This window comes from Monodelphis domestica, chromosome 8, assembly GCF_027887165.1.
Source record: "Monodelphis domestica isolate mMonDom1 chromosome 8, mMonDom1.pri, whole genome shotgun sequence".
NCBI classification, from domain to species: Eukaryota; Metazoa; Chordata; class Mammalia; order Didelphimorphia; family Didelphidae; genus Monodelphis; species Monodelphis domestica.
Window position 1 is genome coordinate 70,897,160 of NC_077234.1, and position 20,786 is coordinate 70,917,945.

Here is a 20,786-nt window from a genome sequence, read left to right on the forward strand (position 1 = left end):
CACAAAGAGTCAGTTACAACTGAACAACTAGTACCAAAAAAAATTATCAAAATGATGAATACAGAGAAATATGAAAGGATATAAACCAATGCAAAGGGAAATAAGAAAATAAGATTGATATTGTGTCCACTTTTGTAACTGATTCTATTCTGTATTAGCACTGATATTTTGTATACTGCCTAAATCCCATTTCTTAGTCTGAGTTTAAGTTCAGAAGCACAGGTTTCCTCTTTAATTTAAGTTCTAGAAGTTGTTTTCCTGCCAATCACTATTCTATTCTTGTCTCAAAGAAATTTGTTATCCTTGCAGGTAGATAGTAGGGAGTTAGATCTCTATGCAACCCTGAGAGTCCTGTCCATTCTGTTATCACTGTGATAACATTAACTAGCCATACAGACAGACACCACCCATGAGCTTTCCAAGATGATGGGAAGGAGGGATTGTTGCTAGCCCTGAGCTATAAATTTCTAGTCAATCATATTATTTCCCCCATCTATGATAATGGCTTCTAGCTTTTGGATGCTCTTCCTTTTGTCTGTAAAAATGATCTGTCTATTCTTATTTGAGGTCTTTTTGCTTACTGAATGGCTAAATACCCCTTTTAATGGTAAATGCTAATAAAATGAACATGCTTGGAACTTTTCACCTCAGTTTACACCTTAATTTTGTTCATAAAAGAAATAAATAGATTCAGGGAAAACAATATACAAGAAGGGTGTGAATGGAAAGAACTATTACAATATAATAAAAAATGAGTACTGCATAATTATAAAGAATAAGGATGGCCCTCAAGAAAAGGCTTTTTGGAATTGATTTTTTTCATTCTTTTTAAAATTTCTTTGTTATAAGGGTTTGGCCCTCTGGATGTAAGAGGGAAAAAGGAGGGATACAGGAGGATATTTAGGTGACAGACACAATCTATTAAATAATTTTTTAAAAAAAGATAGCTCACTGGTAGGAGAGAAGAGGGATATATTTGGAAATCTATGTGAAGTAAAAACAAGTTATTAATAAAATTTAAGAAATAACAACTAGGGAAAGAGGAAAGCCATATAGTTGCCTCAGAGGTAGATGAAGGACATTCTCATCTCCTAAAATTCCAGGGTAAATAAATGGGAAGTACAGGAGATCTAAACTTTGATACTTGATGACCTATGGAGGGTGGAAAGAAACTCTAATAGGAGACTATATAGAAAAAGTCCTCCTGTCTAACAAAGGATTCTTCCACCTAGCCTATTCTTTTATTCCTTAAGAAGGAATAGGGTAGGGGGTCAGCTAGGTGGCTCAGTGGACTGATAGCAAGGTCCAGAAACAGGAGGTCCTGGGTTCAATTTTGGTCTTAGGCACTTCCTAGCTATGTAACCCTGGGCAAGTCATTTTTTTTTTGGCTCTTCTGCCTTGTAAACAATATGCAGTACTGATTCTAAGATGGAAGGTGATGGTTTAAAAAAAAAAAAGGAGGCATAAGGATAACGATTACCTGCCTTCCTAGGAGAATAGGTCTAGGAAGTGAGAAACAAGCAGATGATGTAAGGATATCTTAGCAACATTCTACCTGAGTAGTGACTTCATAGCTATGGTGAGGCAAACACAGTATTCATTTCAGGGTCCTAATTACTAAGAAAGGCTCTGATAAACTGGAGAGGAAGCAAAGGATAAAAAGAAGCCTTAACTTCATGTCCTATGAAGATCAATTGAAAGAAATGGGGCTGTTTAGCTTCAAGAAGAGAAGACTAAGGGATCCAGCTTGAGTTCGAGCATCTGAAGAGTGGTTGAGTGCAAGAAGGACCAGACTTATTATTTTTGGTCCCAGAGATCAGAACTAGAAGTGATGTGTGGAAGTTGCAAAGAAGTAAATTGAGGTTTGGTGTAACAAAAAGTGTTCTAGCCATTAATCTATCCAAAATGGGAAAGGACTGCCTAGAGCTACCTAGAGGTGGTTGTTCTTTCTTCCTTAGAAGTCTTGAAATGTAGCATACCAGACATGTTAGCATCTTGGATTGATGTATTGATATTGTATCCTACATATTCATTTGCCAGACACATGGTCAGATCACTTAATGATCAGTATATGGAAAGGGGCAGTCCAAAGGACAAGCAAATTCCTGGGCTGGGCATTGCCAGCCACAGTGTTCTGGCTCGGACTACATTCCTTTACAAAATGCAGGTCGTATTAATCTCCTCTTTGATTCCATCATTGTCAAATCAATGTCAAAACCTATATCATGTCATGTATTCATTAATCACCTCCCACTTGACATTCCTAAAATCTCCAATAAAAGTTGGGGAACATGTGTGAGCCCTCTCTTACTTCTCTTGCCTTGTCTCTCTTGCACTTGCTCTCTCTCGTCTCTTACACTCTTGCCTCTTAGGTCTTGCCTATATTATTCCTCATATCTGACTGATTTACACAGCACAGCTGCCCTGCATATCTCCCATTAATCTCTTGGCCAATCTGGCCCATGTGGGGTATCCCGGAGTTCTCGGCTCCACGCATGTTCTCTTGCTTCTCATACTCGTAATTTCTCCACTTGCTTTCTTTTTCTAGAAAGGTATTTACGGAGCTCGCTTCTCCCCACATGTTTTTAACTGGTGGTCTCTGAGCCTTTATTCCCATGTCTCTCCCTCTAGCTGCCGTATCTACCCATCCATATTCTTCTAGCCTCCAAATCTCCTTCTCAGGTCACCACCCACAGGTTCAATATATAGAAGCGGCTGGCGGTTCCTATATGAAACAAAGATTTGAATGAGTTTTTGGCAGGCATGTTTGTGGTAGGGAGTTCTTCAGAGATAAGTTGAACTATAAGACTGTCAAGGTTCCTCCGGATTCTAAAATACCTTGATCCTGTGATATGAAGAGGCAAGCTAGCTAGAATAAGAAAACCATAAGAGCCAAGTAGGTTACAAAAAAAATTTAAGGGAAGGGCACAGTGTCAATCCCTTCTATTAGTTATAAACTCCTTCATCCTAATTTCACTGTGTTGTTCTCAAGGGTTAAGGTGAGGTTGCAGGTTCAATGATGGCTAACAAAGGTCTGGCTTTCTGCGCTGCACCCTGCAAAAGCTCTTCACTTCATTTCTCAGAATGGCTAACTGAGGACTGGCAGGAAATGGAGGCACCCAAACTCTGAATTGGACCCTGCTTCGCCAGTCACCTTTTGAAGGTCATCCAAAGAAGGATCTGCAGTCCGTATAAGGACAATAGTTCTACTTCCTCTGCCTCCAGAGGCTCCAAGTCATATTCTCTGAAAGCCAATTCCCATCTCCTGAGCAAATAATGGGTCTAAAGGTTAAGAAATGGAGAGAAAAGAAGGCAATTTCAAAATGTAAATGTTTTAAATATTTTAATACTTAATCCTTAGCAAAAAATCACAGGCCTAGACAAAAGTTCAAGGAATTTCAGAAACAATACACAATCTATTTTCTAATGATTCCATGACATTTTTGGCATTTTATCCCTTTTTTCCCCTTAAACATACACTAGATTAGGTCAGGTCCCTATCACCTCTCACATAGACTATTACAATAATCTTTGATCTTTCCTTCTCAAGTCCACATTCCTGCCAAATTGGTATTCTTTAAATCACGTTTCTACCACATTATTCCCGTTCTAGAAGTTTTAGTGGTTCCTTGTTGCTGCAAGGATAAACTACAAATTCCTCTAGCTTTTAAAGCCCTTTCCAGTCTGAACCTCAACTTTCCTTTTGGATTTTCTCAAATAACTGCTCTCCTTCATACACTTTACATTCTAGCCAGACTTGTCTGCTAGCTTTCTCCCATGCAATGTTCCATCTCCTATGCTGGCAGTTAGGAGGTGCAGCCCAGCTGGGCCCTTCCTCTTCCTGGCTATGCTTTCACACAAAGTGCCACACCCCTCTACAGAGCAAGAACTTTCATTCAAATGCATTCACTCCAGGACTCCTATCTCTTAGAATCCATAGCTTCTTTCAAAGCTCAGTTCACTTACAACCAAAAAAGGTCTTTCCCTAGTTGTTGTTTTACATATGCACATATTGTATTTACTTATCAGTGTAGGTATTTCTTCTCAAGAGTACATAAATTCCTTGAAGCCAAGAGATATTTTGGGGTTTTGTACCCCCAGGGCCTTGTATAGTGACTCACAATGTGGTATAGTGGAAAGGGTACTACTGGCTCAAGTCAGAGGTCCCAAATTCAAATCCCATCTCTGCTACATTCTAACTGAGTGACCTAAAGCAAGACACTAAAACTTTCTCAGCCTCAACTTGCTCAAATGTAAAATTTGTGTTTAGTTGCATGAACATTATTAACTGCAAGTTATATATTGCATTTAAAACATTCAATTTACAAAAATCCAATTTTCCTACAACTTTTCAGGAAAGCTTTGTATTTGTATCCTTTCCACTTTAAACTTTCCCCATCACCATTTCAATATAATGCAAGTTGGAATAAGAAATTAAATGGGAATGGGGGGAGGAGTTTATGGAAGCTGAAGATGACAAAGGTCTGGCAGATGGACACAGAAAAAGTTCAGAAACTCAGCAATGCATTTTTAACCCAAAATTTACAAAAAGGTACTGAAAACACCCCATAAAAGAAAAATAGAGCATTTGGACTTCTTCTCTGGTACAAAGGGAAAACTAAAACAATTTGAGGATTTTCCAGATCACAAGAGCCCATGTCTCTAACCCTGTGATGTTGAAAGAACAACTGTATTTTGTATTTACTCATCTGTCTATATGTTGTATCACTTAGTAAAATATGAACTCCTAATGGGCAGTAACTGCTTAATTTTTCTTTTTGTGTCCCCCAGAAACTGGTACACTGCTGACATACATTAGGCACTTAGTACAAACCAACTGACTTTCATTGAGTAAGATGTAACTTTTTCCTGGGACAATCCAAATGATTCATCATAGAACATTTCTTCACATAGCCATCATGGTGCTTACTTTGGAAGCTAATTGACATTACCCAAATAGTATTTTTTTTAATCCAACATGTCATCTTTTAGAGGCATCAACAAGACAGGCATCTTTCTTGAGTCTTCTGTGACTTGGTTCCAAGCTAGAATAAAGAAAGCTCCTATCTATAAAGGGCAAAGGCTAAATGAAGGTAAAATAATCTCAAACTGAGTCTTCCCAAAGCTCCCACAAAGGCTGGAAGAGTTTATAGACACTGTGATATAATGGACAGAGAGCTGGTAGTGAGTCAAGAAACCTAAGTTGAAGTCCTAGCTATGTGAACCCTGGCAAGTCACTTTGCCTGTGTTGTAAGCAAATCTCTTAAGCCTATAAAGCAGGGCCCTCTTGCATTGGTAGAGGGAGTTTCCTCATCTAGGAGTTTTCTGCACTGATGAAATCACATGTTCAGTCCCTGTTCCTAACAATTCTTCCAGGAAGGTGGTATTGGTGTCCAAGAGTTATCCTTTGGGGTAGCAAAGTAGCAGGTCAAACAAAAATTAAAGCCCTTCATTACCTCCCACTGAATAAGCCATCAAAAGCCCCCAGTTTAGGCAGTCAGCTTTGCCCTATTCACCCTCAGTAAGCTAGCATCCAGTCTATTAACCACAAAAGAAGGAGAGAAGCAGAAAAGAGGCCCAATAATGATTACATGACAAAAGTTTTTCCTAGAACTGTAAATCTCCTTATGAAGCCCATCCCCACTGTTTTGTTCCAATGAAAGTTTGTTTAAAAATATACATTCTCTACCCCAGAGATGGCTTTCTGGAAAGGAGAGAAAGGAGGGATATATTTGGAAATTCAGGTAAAATAAAGATAGTAATTTTTAAAAAAACATTCAAAATATATTACCAAAAATCAGAATCCCCACTTACTAGGTAAACTTGGAGCTGAACTACATTTTCTTTCTGATAAATTAGGTACTGAAAATAAGTAAATTTAGTCCATAAACATATTATAAATAACACTCTGACCACAATCCTTTCCCTTTTCCTTGCTTCTGGGATCTGGGTTATGAATGCTGGTTCTGGAATTAACTGTGTGACCCCAGGCAAATCACAGCCTCTCAGAACCTCGATTTTGTCTTCTATAAAACAGATAGGATATTGCTTATACTTATACTACCTACCTCTCTGGGTTGGAGTGAAGTATTGTTTTTTGTGGGGTTTTTTAATCAGTAGTTGGGATGCTGGAGGTAGAAGTAGGTAAAAGGAGTTGAAAGGTAGTTACTACTTAATATCAGGACCAAAGAAATAAAAGGCCTTTTCTTAAATAAATTCTCCTTCAGCTTATAAAACACAAAGGTCCACAAATCCTTTTGTGATACACAGTGGCCAAAGACTTACATCAAATTCATTGTAACCAGATGAGTCAAATAATATATCTATGGGCCAACAACTGGAAATAATTTTTACACTGATCCCTTTTCTTTAAAAAAATAAATAAATGATAAGCCATGTGATGTGATCTGTGGGGAGTTCGGTTCCCAGGTCAGCCTAAAAGTCTGTGTAAACTAGAATGTTATATAAAGACAGTACCACGGAACCTTACCATGTTGGGTAACAATGTTTCTATAGAACAGTAAAGTTCTATGGTTCTACAGTTCAGAATTCCAACTTGGAGGAACCAGGAATACATCTTCTAATATAACTCCAGCAGTTGGGAATACATAGACAAAAAAAGAAAACATTACCTAATTCCTGTATAACTTGTAAAGAGCCAAATATAGTGGAAAGAGTCCTGGATACGGAATTTTGGCTTTACCAACAACTGGAAATGATCTTTCAGCTCCCTCATTTTACAGCCAAGGAAATTGGAGACCTAAGAGAGTATCAATGCCAAGTCCATATTGTAACTGGAAGTGTTTAAGTTCCCTTCTAGCTCTAAAATTCTCTGATTTTTATCCGCAAAAGACCCAACCCAATGAAATTCTCCTAATAAGCTGGAGAATGTTTCAAATACTATAGTGACAAGGTTTTGTTTTTTTTTTTTTGGGGGGGGGGGGGTCTAGAATAGACCCAAGTAAGGTGCACAGTTCCATAAGAAATGATGCTACCAGGCCTAAGAGATCATTGGTAACCATATGCCCCCAAACTATGCAAAGACCAGCTTCCAATGGCCTTGATCTCTGTTGAGTATCCCTAATTTCTCCCATATATAACAACTTATCCTGCAACTGTCCTATGTAGATGTTTGTTTATTGTCTCTCATTACATAGTGAACTCCTTGAGAACAGGGGCTACCTTTTGTCTTTCTTTGTATCCCCAGTGCTTTGGAAGGAAATTAAGAAAAAAGGATTTATTAAGCTCCTACTATGTGTCAGGCATTGTGCTGTGTTTTACAACTATCTCGCTTGATCCTCCCAACACGCCTAGGTAGGTGCTATTATTTATCCCCATATTACAATTAAGGAAACTAAGGCAGACAGTATTTTGGTGACTTGTCTAGGACCATACTGCAATTAGGTGAAGGAGTCCAATTTGAACCCAAGTCTTCCTGATTCAAGACCCAGCACGCTATCCATTGTACCATCAAGTTACCTGTATACGTACTATAGTACTGGGCACGTAGTAGGCTGCTTAAGAAAAGATTGCTGACCTGACTGGATTCTGTAGACTAAGAACCCATCACATATCATTCTTTCTGACATTTAATTTGCAGAATTTCTTCCTCAAGAAGAGTTATAGGTTGGCAGATTTAAGTAGAGCTAGACACTTTCTCTGGCCAGTAGGCAAGACATAGAGTGTGAGTAAAAAGATAACTTCATCCCCAAGAAGAGGTTGCTTTAAACCTTATCTTCAGCATCATTCAAAGAATTAACTTTTTTAACTAGTTCTGTTGAACAGGATGCTGGTCCTCTAGACTTCAGGTCTGATGCTCTGTCCACTGTGCTACCTGGCTGCCCCTCTGGCCTTCTTTCCTTATTGAAATGTTCATATGTTGACGATTTTCTAGCTCATAATAAAACTGTTTTTTAGGACCTTGAGGTTTTACCATACTCAGCAAACTGGCAAAGATGAGAAAAAGTTTGAATAGTCAGTATTGGAAGGGAAGTGATAAGACAAGTACACTGTTGGTAGAAGTGTAAAGTGGTCCAGGCATTTTGGAAATCAATAAGGAATTCTATGGAGAAAATATCTGACATGCCTATTTTGACCCAAAGATTCCACTGGTAGGCATATACTCCAAGAAGTAAATAACAAAAAGCAAAGCCTTATTTACACAAAATATCTATAGGTGCAAAAGAAACAAAGTAGATGTCCATCAATTGGGAGATCACTAAGCAAGCTGTACAACAGTACATGAATTTAACAATATTACAGCGCTATGAAAAAGAATATGATCAATACAGAGAATCACTAGAAGACACATGAACTTATGCAAAGTAAGTAAACAGAACCAAGAAGACAATATATACAATGACTACAGTATGCAAGGGAGAACTGTTGATCTAGAATAAAACAGACGGCTAACAAGCAGGCCCTGGGACTTTAAAGACTATATGACTAGAAAAAGGCCTATATGGTCAGTTTTAGAGACCATGCTGGGTTCTCCAGCAGTCCAATGATGGCTGACCCTCCTTCTTACAAACAACTTTGGCAGTGATTTGAAGACTGATCTTAATAGGGTACAGATTCCCAAACTAGTTATCAAGGCCAATATAGAAATGTTTTGCATGACTTCACATATATAATGGGTATCATACTACTTGCCTTCTTGGCAGGTGGGGAAGGGGATAGAGGGAGAGAATTTGGAACTCAAAACTTTTTAATGATTTTTTATTAAAAGTAGCCATTAACTACAAGTACAGTATTGGTCAGTGAGGGGAGGGGGGGCGGGGGGCGGGAGAGACTGTATTTAGGGTTTAGAGATGCTTCCAATACACAAATGTATTTGGCTTTTATTTAAACCCTCATCTGCCTTAGAATAGATATTGGTTCCTAGGCAGAAAAGCAGTTAAGTCTAGGGAACTGGGGTTATACAGCTAGGAAGTATCTGAGGACATATTTGAACCCAGGACCTCCTATCTCCAGGCCTGGCGATCCACAGAGCCACCTAGCTGCCCAACACAAATTTGTGAAGGTAAGTAAATACACCAGGCAGAAGTAAAACACAGATCAAACCTACTGCTGGTGGTTTCTGTCACAGGAATTCAAAGGAAGTCTTTGGATAAGGAGTATTGATAGGAAGGAAGGAAAGGGGGAATGAAACCATACTAACATCCTGCAAAACTGGGCAATTGCTGCAGGCATCAGTTGTGGTAGGAGTGGGTGCCCAACTGGTATAGATTTTTCTTAAATTTTCTGCCAATGTATACAGTAATCTGGGAATTTTCTCTTCCTACCCAAGCTGGTACTTCTCCAATTTGTCAAAAAGATCTAGAGACTTTAGTTGACTAGTATGACACAGCAACCAAAAAGCTAATGCAACCTTCTGCTGCATTAGACAGGTGATAATCTCACGATACTGTGTTCTGGTCAGACCATCCTTGGAATCCTGTTTTCATTTCTGGCTACCACATTTTAGCAAGAATATTCATTAATAAACTGGAGAGTATCCAAAGGAAAACAACTAGGATGTTGAATGGTTGATATCCTGCCACGTATACTGGGCTAAAAGAATGGGATATTTAGTCTAATGAAGAGAAAATTTGAGGAGACATGGTATTTCTCATGGTAGAGGAACTGAACTTGTTCTGCTTGACCCCAGAAGCAAAACTAGGGCTGAAATGTATGTAGAAGATGCAAACTAGCAAATGTAGGCTTGATATAAAGGAAACCCTAACAATGCTGTGCAAAAGTAGAATGGGCTGCCTTGGGAAATGATGTGTTCCCTTCTCTGTAGATAAAGAAAAGGCTGAATGGGGGGCAGCTGGGTAGCTCAGTGGATTAAGAGCCAGGCCTAGAGATGGGAGGTCCTAGGTTCAAATCTGGCCTCAGACACTTCCCAGCTGTGTGACCCTGGGCAAGTCACTTGATCCCCATTGCCTAGCCCTTACCACTCTTCTGCCTTGGAGTCAATACTGTGTATTGACTCCAAGACGGAAGTTAAGGGTTAAAAAAAAAAGGAAAAGGCTGAATGACTATCATGCCATAAAAGGGATCCTTAGTCAGGCTAGATTCAGCTATGTATTGGACGAGTGCATCTGTAAGTCTCTTTTCAACTCTGAAATTCTGTAATAATGTTCATAGATCTTGGGAAAACTGCAGAAATACCCTATTGCCTGAACCCATGTCTCCAAAGATCAAAATTGTTAAAAAATATACTGTCTAGTCAGGCTGATCTAGTGACTGGGTAGAGAGAGAAAAAGTCACATTCTCAATCTCAAGATTTGGATATTGAGAGTTCTCTAGTCAAGGCAAGAACCACAATTCCCCAAGCTTTCCCCCTAAAATATTTTAATTTTAAAAAACAGCATAGGAGTTAGAAGATCATATAACCTGCTCTTGGAAGTTTTTCAGGAAGCTGTAGAGTCATATTTCGAAGGCATGTTTGTGACTGCCTGAGGTTCCTAGGATCTGGTCCATAATTAGAAAGTCTGATTTCTGTTGCCATTCTGCCCAGAAAAGTCTTGGAAGGGATGGTATGGGGAGGGGCACAGGGATGGGGGGTTTAGCGTAAAAAGTAGAGGAGAAAGGTCTACCTTCTATGACCCAGTGGCCACATACTGCCATGCTCACCAACTGCACTGACAGATTCCTGGTAACCACATGCCTGAAAATCATGTGCTTTGACAAGTTCCTAGGGCCATTTATTTTCTTCCTTTGGAGGTGTTAACCCTTCCTCAGAGAGTAGCATTTTGTCTCAGGCTTCTTTCCAGTTACTCTAACATGGAATTGTGAGTCTATACTTTAGGGGCTACTACAGCAAGGATAGAACAACTGCTAATGAATCCACTGTGGTCCTATGCAGCTTTGGGGCACAAAGTAAAATTATTTTATTCCATCAACCCAGGCCAGAGGGCTAGGGGCTGGTCCTAGAAGGAAAGCAGTTCATCCTTTGAAGTAGTGGTTTTCAAACTTCTTTGATCAGTAAACAATTTTTTTTTAAACCCTTACCTTCAGACTTAAAATTGATACTAAGTATTGATTCCAATGCAGAAGAGTAGTAAGGAATAGGCAATAAGGGAATGTGGGGTTTTCCTTAATGAACTTCCCTGACCAGCAGGGTCCTACAAGGGAAGAGGCTCACCTTTGTGATGGGACCGAGGAGAGATAGGAACCGAGAACCAGGGTGGAGAATGAAAGACATGGACAAGTCAGTGTTTGGATAGGGCAGGCAACCCCTATGATACTTCCTTTGATAGGAAAGTATGAGTACAAAGGAACACAGGTGGATGAGGAGATCAAGATAGGGAATGCAGGCCAAGATGGTTACAGCCTCGGGGAAGGAGAAGGTTAAGAGGAGAGACATAGTCATTAAGGAGCCCAGTGGAGCTCCATGAAAGGGGAGAGAAAGCCAAAAGGAAGTTCATGGGTTTGCCTCTGAATTTAATCCTGTCCTGCTTGGGCGGTACTCCCAAGTAACCACATCACAAAGTATAGACAATTAAGATTGGGTGGCAAGGTAGAGGGAACACCTTTGGGCGTGTAGATTGCAAACGGAATTTTCCCAGGGAATTGAGTCCGAGCATGTTAATGAGTTTGTCTTAGCCAAGGGCCCCATGGCCAGTTCAAGGTTATGTTCACAAGCCTCATTGGTATAACCTTATGCTTGGAGACACAGTAATCATACAGTCATTTATATTTCATAGACGTGAATATGCTTGGGATGCTACAGGGAATTAAGTGACTTAACTAGTTTTTGAAAATGCAATTCCAAATGTGCATATTTACTTATCTATAGGTTATATACATGTACCCCTGTACATCACAAAACACAAAAATATAGACATTTTGTAAGGATGAGATATATTTTTTTAAATGTAATCTAGAGTCAAAGCAGCTGCTGAAGTTTACTAAGAAGATTAATGTGGCTAGACTTGAACTTTGGAAAACTTCTTTTAGTGGCTGTGGAAGAAGTGAACGATGATTTGGAGACAGACTTGAAGGCTGACTAATTAGGAAAGTACGGCAATAGTCTGGGTGAGACGTCATAAGAAGAGGGAGTAGGTATGATGCTTGTAAGGGAAAGGAGGAGCATTCGCATAGGTGGTACTGAGAGTCCCAGTGTTAGGTTATAACTGTCCTGAAGAAGCATCCTTCTCCAAGTTCAGAAGGGAAGCGGGGAACCTTCACTGCAGGAGGAGTGGAGTAGGAAGCACCAGAGATCAAGGCAAGAGTAGTTGTGCTTGAACCAAATCTCCAGATTGGCTTTTGTGAGAGAATCATCCACTTGGATTAGGTGATCAATTTACTCTGGAGAATGCAGGTGTGATAAAGTCCTTCACAAAACAGCTCCTTTTGAGTTTACTGTGCATTCTTCCCTTCCATGGACTCTATGCTTTAGCAAAATTATTTGCCAAATTCAGTCCTCCACCCTCTACTTTTAATCCTTTGCATAGGCCATCTCCTGTGCCTGGATTCTGCCTCTCACCTCCACCTCTCTAGATGGAGATCATCTAAAATGTTATATCCAATGGAAACATTTTCTGATCCCTTTAGATGTTAGAGCTCCCTCCTGAGCAGAATGTAGGCTCTTGGGAGGAGAGACCCAATACATGGCAGACATTTTCTAAATGCTTCTTATCATGCCATGGAGGGTGTGGAACATAAAGAAAATGTCAGGAATGCAAGGACAAGATAACAAAGGTATAGGTAAGACTTCTTCAGGAGCTGGAGTTTGTAATCACAAACCTCTTCACATTTTATCATTATTTCTGATGCAAGGCAGTATCATCACCTTCCTATATTACTACCATCATGTAAACACAAGCTGTCTAAATTCAAACTCAACCTCTATCACCTCCCCCTCATCAAGACATTTCTCTTTTTATCAATGATAGAATTATACTGTCAGTGACAAGCTCAAGAGCTTAGTATCACATTTAACTTCTCATTCTTCCTTGCCCCCTTAATATTCAATTGGTCGCCAAATCTTATAGATTATTCCTTCAGTATTTCTAACACCTGTCCCCTTCTTTCCATTCACACTGCCACGATCCTAGTTAAGGCACATTTTAATTCACAAGTAGACTGCTACAACAGCCTCCTAGTCTCCACTCTATCCTACACATAAAATCTAGATTGATCTTCCTAAAACACCACTCATATCATTCCCCGGCTGAAAAAATCTTTAAGAAGAAGAAAATCCAGACATCCATGTAACTAGATGTTTATGGTCTTCCACAATCTGATCCTAACCCACATTTTCAAATTTACACCCCCCACTTTCCCCAACAGCCCAGTCTATTCACTAGCCCTAAACAATTAAATGATTATTAAATACCAACTATATGCAAGGCACTGTGTTAAGTATTGGAATATACACCAAATTTGGAAGGAGACACAACCACTATTCCCACAATGCTTCCAGGATAAGTAGGGAATATGACACATACAAATATGACACAAAAGTACACTTTGCTTACACACAGTGTTGTGAGTTCTGAAGGGAGAACAATCATTACCAGTTAGGGAGAATTAGGAAGAGTGATTTGGGCTTTAAAGGCTTCACAGACATTAAACAAGAAAAGAGAGCATTCTAGGCAACATGAACCACTAGCATAAGCAAAGGAATGGTGATTTAAAACATAAGGCAAAAAGATTCCACACTTTACCCTGTAGGTGACAGGAAAACATTCTTACCATAGAAATATTCTTACCATAAGTATTCTTAGTAGAAAAGTGACAGAAATCTGAGAGAATGTCCATCAACTGGAGAATGTCTGAACAAGTTTTTATATATACATGTGAAGGAATCCTACTGTATAGTGAGAAGTGATAAAGAGGATACTTTTAAAGAAAGTTGAGAAGATATGTATGAACTGTTGCAGCCAAGTGAACAGAACCAAAAGACTTTATACAAAAAACAAAGACATTGTAAAGACAAACAACTTTGTCTTAGGAGCTCAGATCAGTGTAATGATGGACGATGATTCCAGGGGAGTAATGATGCTACATATTATCTTAATAGAGAGGCCAAGACTCAGAGGGCAGAATGAAACACAATGGCAATGGAAGAGGAAAGCAAAGAGAAACAATATTGTGTAGGCAGAGTTGAGTAGACTTGATAATTGATTAGATAAGAGGTTAAGAGAGAAAAAAGTCAAGAATAACACCAAGATTTCAAATATGAAAGAATGAACAAAAAGGTGGGGCCACTGAAAGGGAAGTTAGGAAGAAAATAAACTCAGATTTGGACACACCTTTGAAAACTCCTTTGTTCAATTAGCCACCTTCCCCCCTTCAGTATCTACTCATTTTTTTTTAACATCCCATCTTAGAATTGATACTAAGCATTGGTTCCAAGGCAGAAGAATGGTCAGGGCTGGGCAAATGGAGTTAAGTGACTTACCCAGGGTCACACAGCTAGGCAGTGTCTGAGGTCAGGCTTGAACCCAGAATCTCCTGTCTCTAGACCTGGCTCTCTATCCACTGAGCCACCTAGCTCCCCTTACCCCCCCTAATATCTACTCATTTTTTCTTTAAACCCTTTTTTTTTAAACCCTTACCTTCCGTCTTGGAGTCAATACTGTGTATTGGCTCCAAGGCAGAAGAGTGGTAAGAGCTAGGCAATGGGGGTCAAGTGACTTGCCCAGGGTCACACAGCTGGGAAGTGTCTGAGGCCAGATTTGAACCTAGAACCTCCCGTCTCTAGGGCTAGCTCTCAATCCACTGAGCTACCCAGCTGCCCCCATCTACTCATTTTTTAAGATGCTGCTCAAGTTTCTCTTCTTCCAGGAGGTCTTTCCTGAACTTAAGTCCATTGTGATCTCTGAACTTAAACCATCTGTTAGCCAATTTTCACCTGATGCCTTGTACTGTCAAATTTTCCCCGTGGGATATCCTGACTTACCTTTACTCTTTATATATAGGCCCCCTTCCCCATGCCAGCTATCCCAGCTAGACGATCCAGGGATCACAGGAATTCCCTTGTCCTCTGCATTCTAGATTAAACTTGGGGCTTCCCTCCTCTCAAATATCTGGCTTTTTACCTCAGGCTAATCAAGAAGAAAGCCTTAAATGATGACAACAGCTATAGTAAGGAGAGGAAAAACTTTAGAGGCAGTGCTCCTAATACCACCATTGCTATATCTCCAGTCCCAGGTCCATCTTCTACTCATTCCACGCAATAAGAGGGGAAAAGCCTTCCGTGAAGAAATGCTCCTGACAGTCTTAAGTCTGCTCTTCATTTCCTCCCTTTACCTTAAGTTACACATCTCTCCACTTTCTCCATTTCTATGTTTCTCTGCACTGCCTGGCAGGTAAGAGAAAAAGTTCACCACTCTTACTACACGGAGTAGGAGGAAAAGTATTTATGACAACTTAAAGTTGGAACAATGAATGAATGTTTTCCTAAAAACACTATTACACATGGCAGTCAGGATTCATAGCACTAGTAAAACATTCTCCTCAGGTTCTCTAATACTTCCACATATAGCAGTACTTTGGGCATACCAGGCATTCAATAAATATCGATTCATTTGATGAAGTAGGGGATAATGAAGGAGAATATAGAACTACATGAAAGTAAAAGGAATGAGATCAATCTCTGGCGTAAAAAATCAGCTTCAGGGATCTCTGTGCAGCCATGTTAACCGCAAGTCTTCAAATTAGAACCTCTAATTATTTCTTACCCTCTAATCCTTTCTGGGCCATATAGGTTGAAGTGTCCCAGGAACTACTCGAGTTTCCTACCTGAGTCAAATTGAGTGATCATCAGCCTAAGACAGAGTATCCATTGTAGTTTCCTTACACAAACCAGTCTCCAGGGGCCAGGTCCAACCTAGCCAGGACAAGATATTCTTTCTAGAGAGTAATTACCCATTGATTAAATCACTCTGCTACATTAATGAAGAATGTGGCTCTTGGGATCTGAAGTTTCCTTCCCTTCGGTCTAGGTATTTTCCTAGGTCACCAGGGGAACTCTGGACACAAAAACATTGAAAAATAAAATCTGCAATCAACAGGGTCTCTGAAAAATGTTTAGTATTTATAGCCAAGGTAGAATTGACTTACCTGGAGGTGACGAGAGTCAAATGGAGGAAGAGAGGAAAGAGAATGAGGTCCTATTTTTATTTGAGAGATAATTCCCAGGGTCCTCTTCCAATTAGAAAGTACATGAAGTAAAAAAAAAATGCAATTAGCAGCTTCTAGAAGCCCAAATGGGGAAGATAGGTCAGGGACATCAGGAGAAAATGCACTATCTTTGATTTTTAAGTAAGTCATAAACTAAGGAAGGCACCAGAGAGATAGGAGGTAAATCTCCAAATAACTGAAAACAAAACAGCCAGAGTTAAATATCAAAAGTTGAATCAGTTTCCTGATCCTAACCCTCAGATACCTAAGGGGTGAGATGGCCTCTCCCCAGTCTCATCCCCAGACTCCTAGCCCTTGTCAGAAACTTGGAGCAGTAGGGGGAAGGCAATAGGCAAGGAGGTATTAAGTCAAGTCTGGTAGGGTCACTCAAGCCAAGAAGAGAAAGTTAAAATTTTAATGCAATGGAGAAAACCTTTTTACTTAGCATTCTACTATCTGACCAAATCAGCTGATCATGTGTCAGTGAGGCAATCACCAGGAATTTCTAAGGCCATGAGATAATTGTGAAACAAAACCCAGCTTGAGTTCATTACCCTACAGAAAACTCCCCTTAAGGAAATAAATTATTACTACACAAAGGTCACAGAGATAGCTCTGTATCTTCCACACTGTAAGAGAAGTCTTCCCTTAAGGAAGGAAAACATCATTAGCAAAATTCTCAAACACAGAATACCTGAGTCCCAAAGACTCAAAGAACCCCTCTTCCAGCTATCTGGAAAGGGGCTGAATGAAAAACAATTTACTAGGATCCTAGGGTGATTTAACAACAAAAAAGTAGATCACTCATACTCTACTCCTTTGCTTTTGGGTTATATGGACAGTTGAGAAATATTTTTATGCCTTCCACTATTGCTCATTAAGTTTCTTGGGTATGTCCAGAACTTCTTTCTCATTAAAGTATTCTACATTAGAAATTTGTGTTTTTATCATACTTTACATGAAATAAACAATGCATGTGAAAGTTATCACTGTCCCAGAACTCCAATCTTATAGCTTAGCAAACTTTCTTAAATTCATTATACTCAAAAGCTGGCACCATTACGTAAGAATCTATGCCAGTGAAAAGTGTGCTGAGTTTTCTGGCTCAAATCTGCCTGTCATGAGCAAGGTCATTTAACCTACTCAAATGAAGCAGCTGAACTAAATTTCTCAGGTCCCTTTCCAGTTTAAAAAAAAAAAAAGGCAAAGAACCCCAATCCCAAACCATGATAATAAATTAGGTTCTTAAACTCCCCTTACACAAGCTGCTCCATGATCCCTTGGTCTGTTAACTCTTTTCTGTCCCTGGAGTTGCAGAACGGCAACAGCGGATAACCTTTCTACTAGTACTGTTACAATAAGTGGAATCGTGAAAGAAGATAAAAGTTAATTAGAAAAAGCTGGACTGACCAGCAGAAATAAAAAATGAACTAACTCTGAGCTAAAATCAAAGGAGCCAGAAGTGTCTTCTTCCTCTTCCTTATTGGATTCGAAAGACAAAACTTTGTGAATCTTCTGGTAGGTAGGTTTTGTTGTTCTTGTTTTAAAAGCCAAGACGGTCGATACATTAAATAGGGACTATAAGGAACTGTCCAAGGGTGTGGGAGGTGGAAGAAAGGGGTCCTTCTTGTTTTCTGGTTGGGATTAAAGTTGCCATGGATCGCAAACCGAGAAATCTAGGAGAGGCTAGGGTTGGGCGGGCGCCTCTTAGGGTCCGAGGAGTAGGATACAGGAATTTGCCAAGGGAGAACTGGGAAGCTGGGGCTCGCAGAAGTCCAGTTCTAGAAGCCTTCCAATCCCCTTCCTAGCTCTACTTTTTCCTGGAGGGGAGGCAGCCCGGCCCCCACTCTTCTCGGTGGAATGTAGTCTCCAAGACTGTCCTGGGATCCCTGGCTCGCACAGTGCAGTGTCCAGCACGGGCAGGCACTTAATGAGAGGGAGAGGAGGAAAGAGAGAAAGAACACACGCGGACACATACAGACTCTCAGCGGTCTGGGGCGGACACAGAGAGGCACGATGTGGTGGGGGAGGGGGTACCCCGGGGGTCAGGAGAGGCTGCGGGGGAGGGGGGCAAGAGGAATGTCCGGGGAGGGAGGTGGCCGGGGAGGGACGGGGAAGGAAGGGTGGGGGAAACCGTAAGCGAGGAAGGGGGGGAAGGGCACGGGAGTCAGACGCTGGGGGCGGGGCGGGGGAAAAGGGCACACGCTTCGGAGTCCGGACTGGCGGGAAAGGGAGCTGGGGATCGTGGGTCCGGGAGGGAGAGGCGGGAGCAGTGAAGGAGGACGCGAGGGAGCGAGGGCGGGATGGCGAGCGTCCGTTCCCGAGGCAGCTCTCGCCACTGCTCCGGCCTTACTCACCTTGCTGGCCCCCAGCTACGCCCCGGCTTCGGTGCCTGGTTCCGAGGTGCTCGTCCCTGGCCTGCCGGGCGGGCGGCCTCGGCGCCCTTAGCAACCACGCACCGCCACGCGACCCGCGCTCGCCGGCGCCGCCAGCCACGTACCACGTGCGCGCCCCCGACAGACGGATGTGAAAACTAATGAACGCGGGGAAAGTTAAATCCGGGGGGAGAGGGGCCGGGGGGGAGGAGGGAGGGGAAAAAAAAAAAGGGCCCACTCTCGACGAACTGCGCGTGCGCGAAGGCAGTCCACTGCTCCCAAGAGGCAATGCGAGCTGACCTTGAAGTGAAGTACTCTGGGACTTGTAGTCTAACAACTTTACTCTAGTAAGTCTACAGTGTAAGACTACAGTTAGAATACAGAGACGCTCTTCTAGGACCTCCCAGACTTCCGCAGTCTTTGCATTGTATAATGGGGTATATGGGGTGTTCAGGGAGAACTGGCATTTCTAGTAAAAGGGCTTCCCAAGCCCTTTTCAGTATCTACATTTCAGCCAACTCTCACCTATGTAGCAGGCTCACCTGGTAAACTATCGGCAGTGGGGCTATACCAGGTTGAGAGTAACCACCACCAATCATCTTGACTTTTGTCTGACCACTGGATGACTGGAAGAAAGAGTGAAGCTGAAGACTTTGTGCAACTTTGACTCTCTTAAATCTAATTCACATGGCATCACCTCATGATGCCATCAATCCTCTTTGGAACAAAGGAAGACTAATAATATGTATAACATTATATATGGTACTCTGCAAACCTTAAAGCACTGTATAAATGCTGTTATTGTTGGGATTGGGATTGTTATGTTAAAGTGCTTCTTTGAATGCTGGCTTTCAGGAATAAGTTTGGGGTTCACCCTTTAAACCAGTGTGGAAAAGCTTACCCAGCCCATCTTTCTCTAGCACCTACCACAAGGTACAGTTATAGCCCTCCCAATTTATTACTCTTACCAGCTGGGGATTTCTGCAACAGAGATTTTAACTGTTGAAAGGTACCTGCTGAGCTTAAGGCAGGTGATTAAGTATAGTTTCAAAGAGAGGGGGGCGCTCCTTGTGCATGGAGGGGCTCACATTCTAACAACCAACCAATCTTCTTCTCTGTGCTTGTGATCACTTCCCTAAATCCAATCCTGACCCTTTTCCATACTTGTGAACATCCCTCAAAACCCTACCAGTCTTATACACACCTCTAACCTAGGTAAACTTAGGTTTAACTAAGGTAAACTAAGGGTAAACTTAGCCTACGGGGAGAGGTGGAGGAGGGGCAATGGGGGAGATTGTTCTTGACCTAGTACTTTCTGACCTTTTCTATGTAGCAGGTGTGCAGAAAGAAAGAAAAAAAGGGAGGGGGAGTGTTGTTAGGGACTTTCTGCCTGTTCTAGCTGAACACCCAATATGAGTCCCCTTCAATACTAAGCAGAAGATAAGGGATTTTTTTTTTTAAGAAAAAAAAATTCAGAGGAGTCTATGAGCATTACCACACTGTCAAAGGTTAAGAACCCTTGAATTGAAAACTGGAAATGGTTTCTAAGCTATAGCTGGAGAATTGCTAGAACTAAGTAAGGAAGATCTAAGAAATAGAAGTATCTTGAAGGGAGGATTTGGGAGAACTAGCCAGGGTCACTACAGAAAGCAAAGTAGAGCAAAAATGACCAGTTGCAGCTTGTGGAAACCTCAAATCCTTGTTTACTTCCAGGTTGCATTCTTGTAGCCTTCAAACCTACCTTCATACTTTCTCCAAATATCTCATTAAAAATATTGCACTGCTGCAAGTATTTGCTGACTGGGCATTTGGAGCTCTGTGGAGCAGAGTATACAGAAGCAGAGAACAGAATACCACTTAGGAGGCCATGGAGAATGAATTCCTTGCTTGAGCTACTTAGCTTTCTGCCCCAGAGTGGTGGTAAAAAAGTGAGAAATGTTGATATTCCATCACCTTGGAATGTCTTCTTATCCTACTAAATTATCCCTAGTAGTACCTAATTCTCTTTTTTTAATCAACTGCTCCCTTCTTCTCCCTGTGGGAAGCTGGATCATTCATTCTATTGTAGCTCCAAACCCACTGCCAACATCATTCCACCTCCAGTGGATAAGAGGATTAAGCCCATATTTCACTAAAGCTGTTGCTAATGTTTTGAAAAGACTACTCTTACATTCCCTTGGGCCTTACAGACTTCAGAGGCTCTTTGTGATCCTGGACCAGTGTGTTTTATAAACCTTACTATGCAGGAATAAAAAGACAGCTAGAGAGAAATGTTTCTGCCTTTCTCTGCAT

At 41.1% G+C, this 20,786-nt stretch overlaps 1 protein-coding gene across 15 annotated transcripts in view; it reads right to left on the bottom strand.

Annotated features, from left to right (window-relative positions):
- The window catches only part of TTLL4 (tubulin tyrosine ligase like 4), a 49,042-nt gene extending 30,303 nt beyond the window's left edge, over window positions 1-18,739 (bottom strand). For 2 of the 15 annotated variants that reach the window (XM_007501724.3, XM_056807684.1), the window contains exons 1-2: window positions 18,477-18,619; window positions 17,555-18,045 (exon numbers count right to left, since the gene is read on the bottom strand). The gene's annotated coding sequence lies outside the window, so the exon portion shown is untranslated. Of the gene's footprint in view, window positions 1-3,154; window positions 3,283-6,285; window positions 8,592-15,864; window positions 15,969-16,059; window positions 17,298-17,379; window positions 17,469-17,554; window positions 18,046-18,476 lie in introns of those variants that run through there. The other 13 variants (XM_007501716.3, XM_016425084.2, XM_007501718.3 and 10 more) reach the window with 13 other exon arrangements.
- Window positions 18,740-20,786: the final 2,047 nt, after the last annotated feature.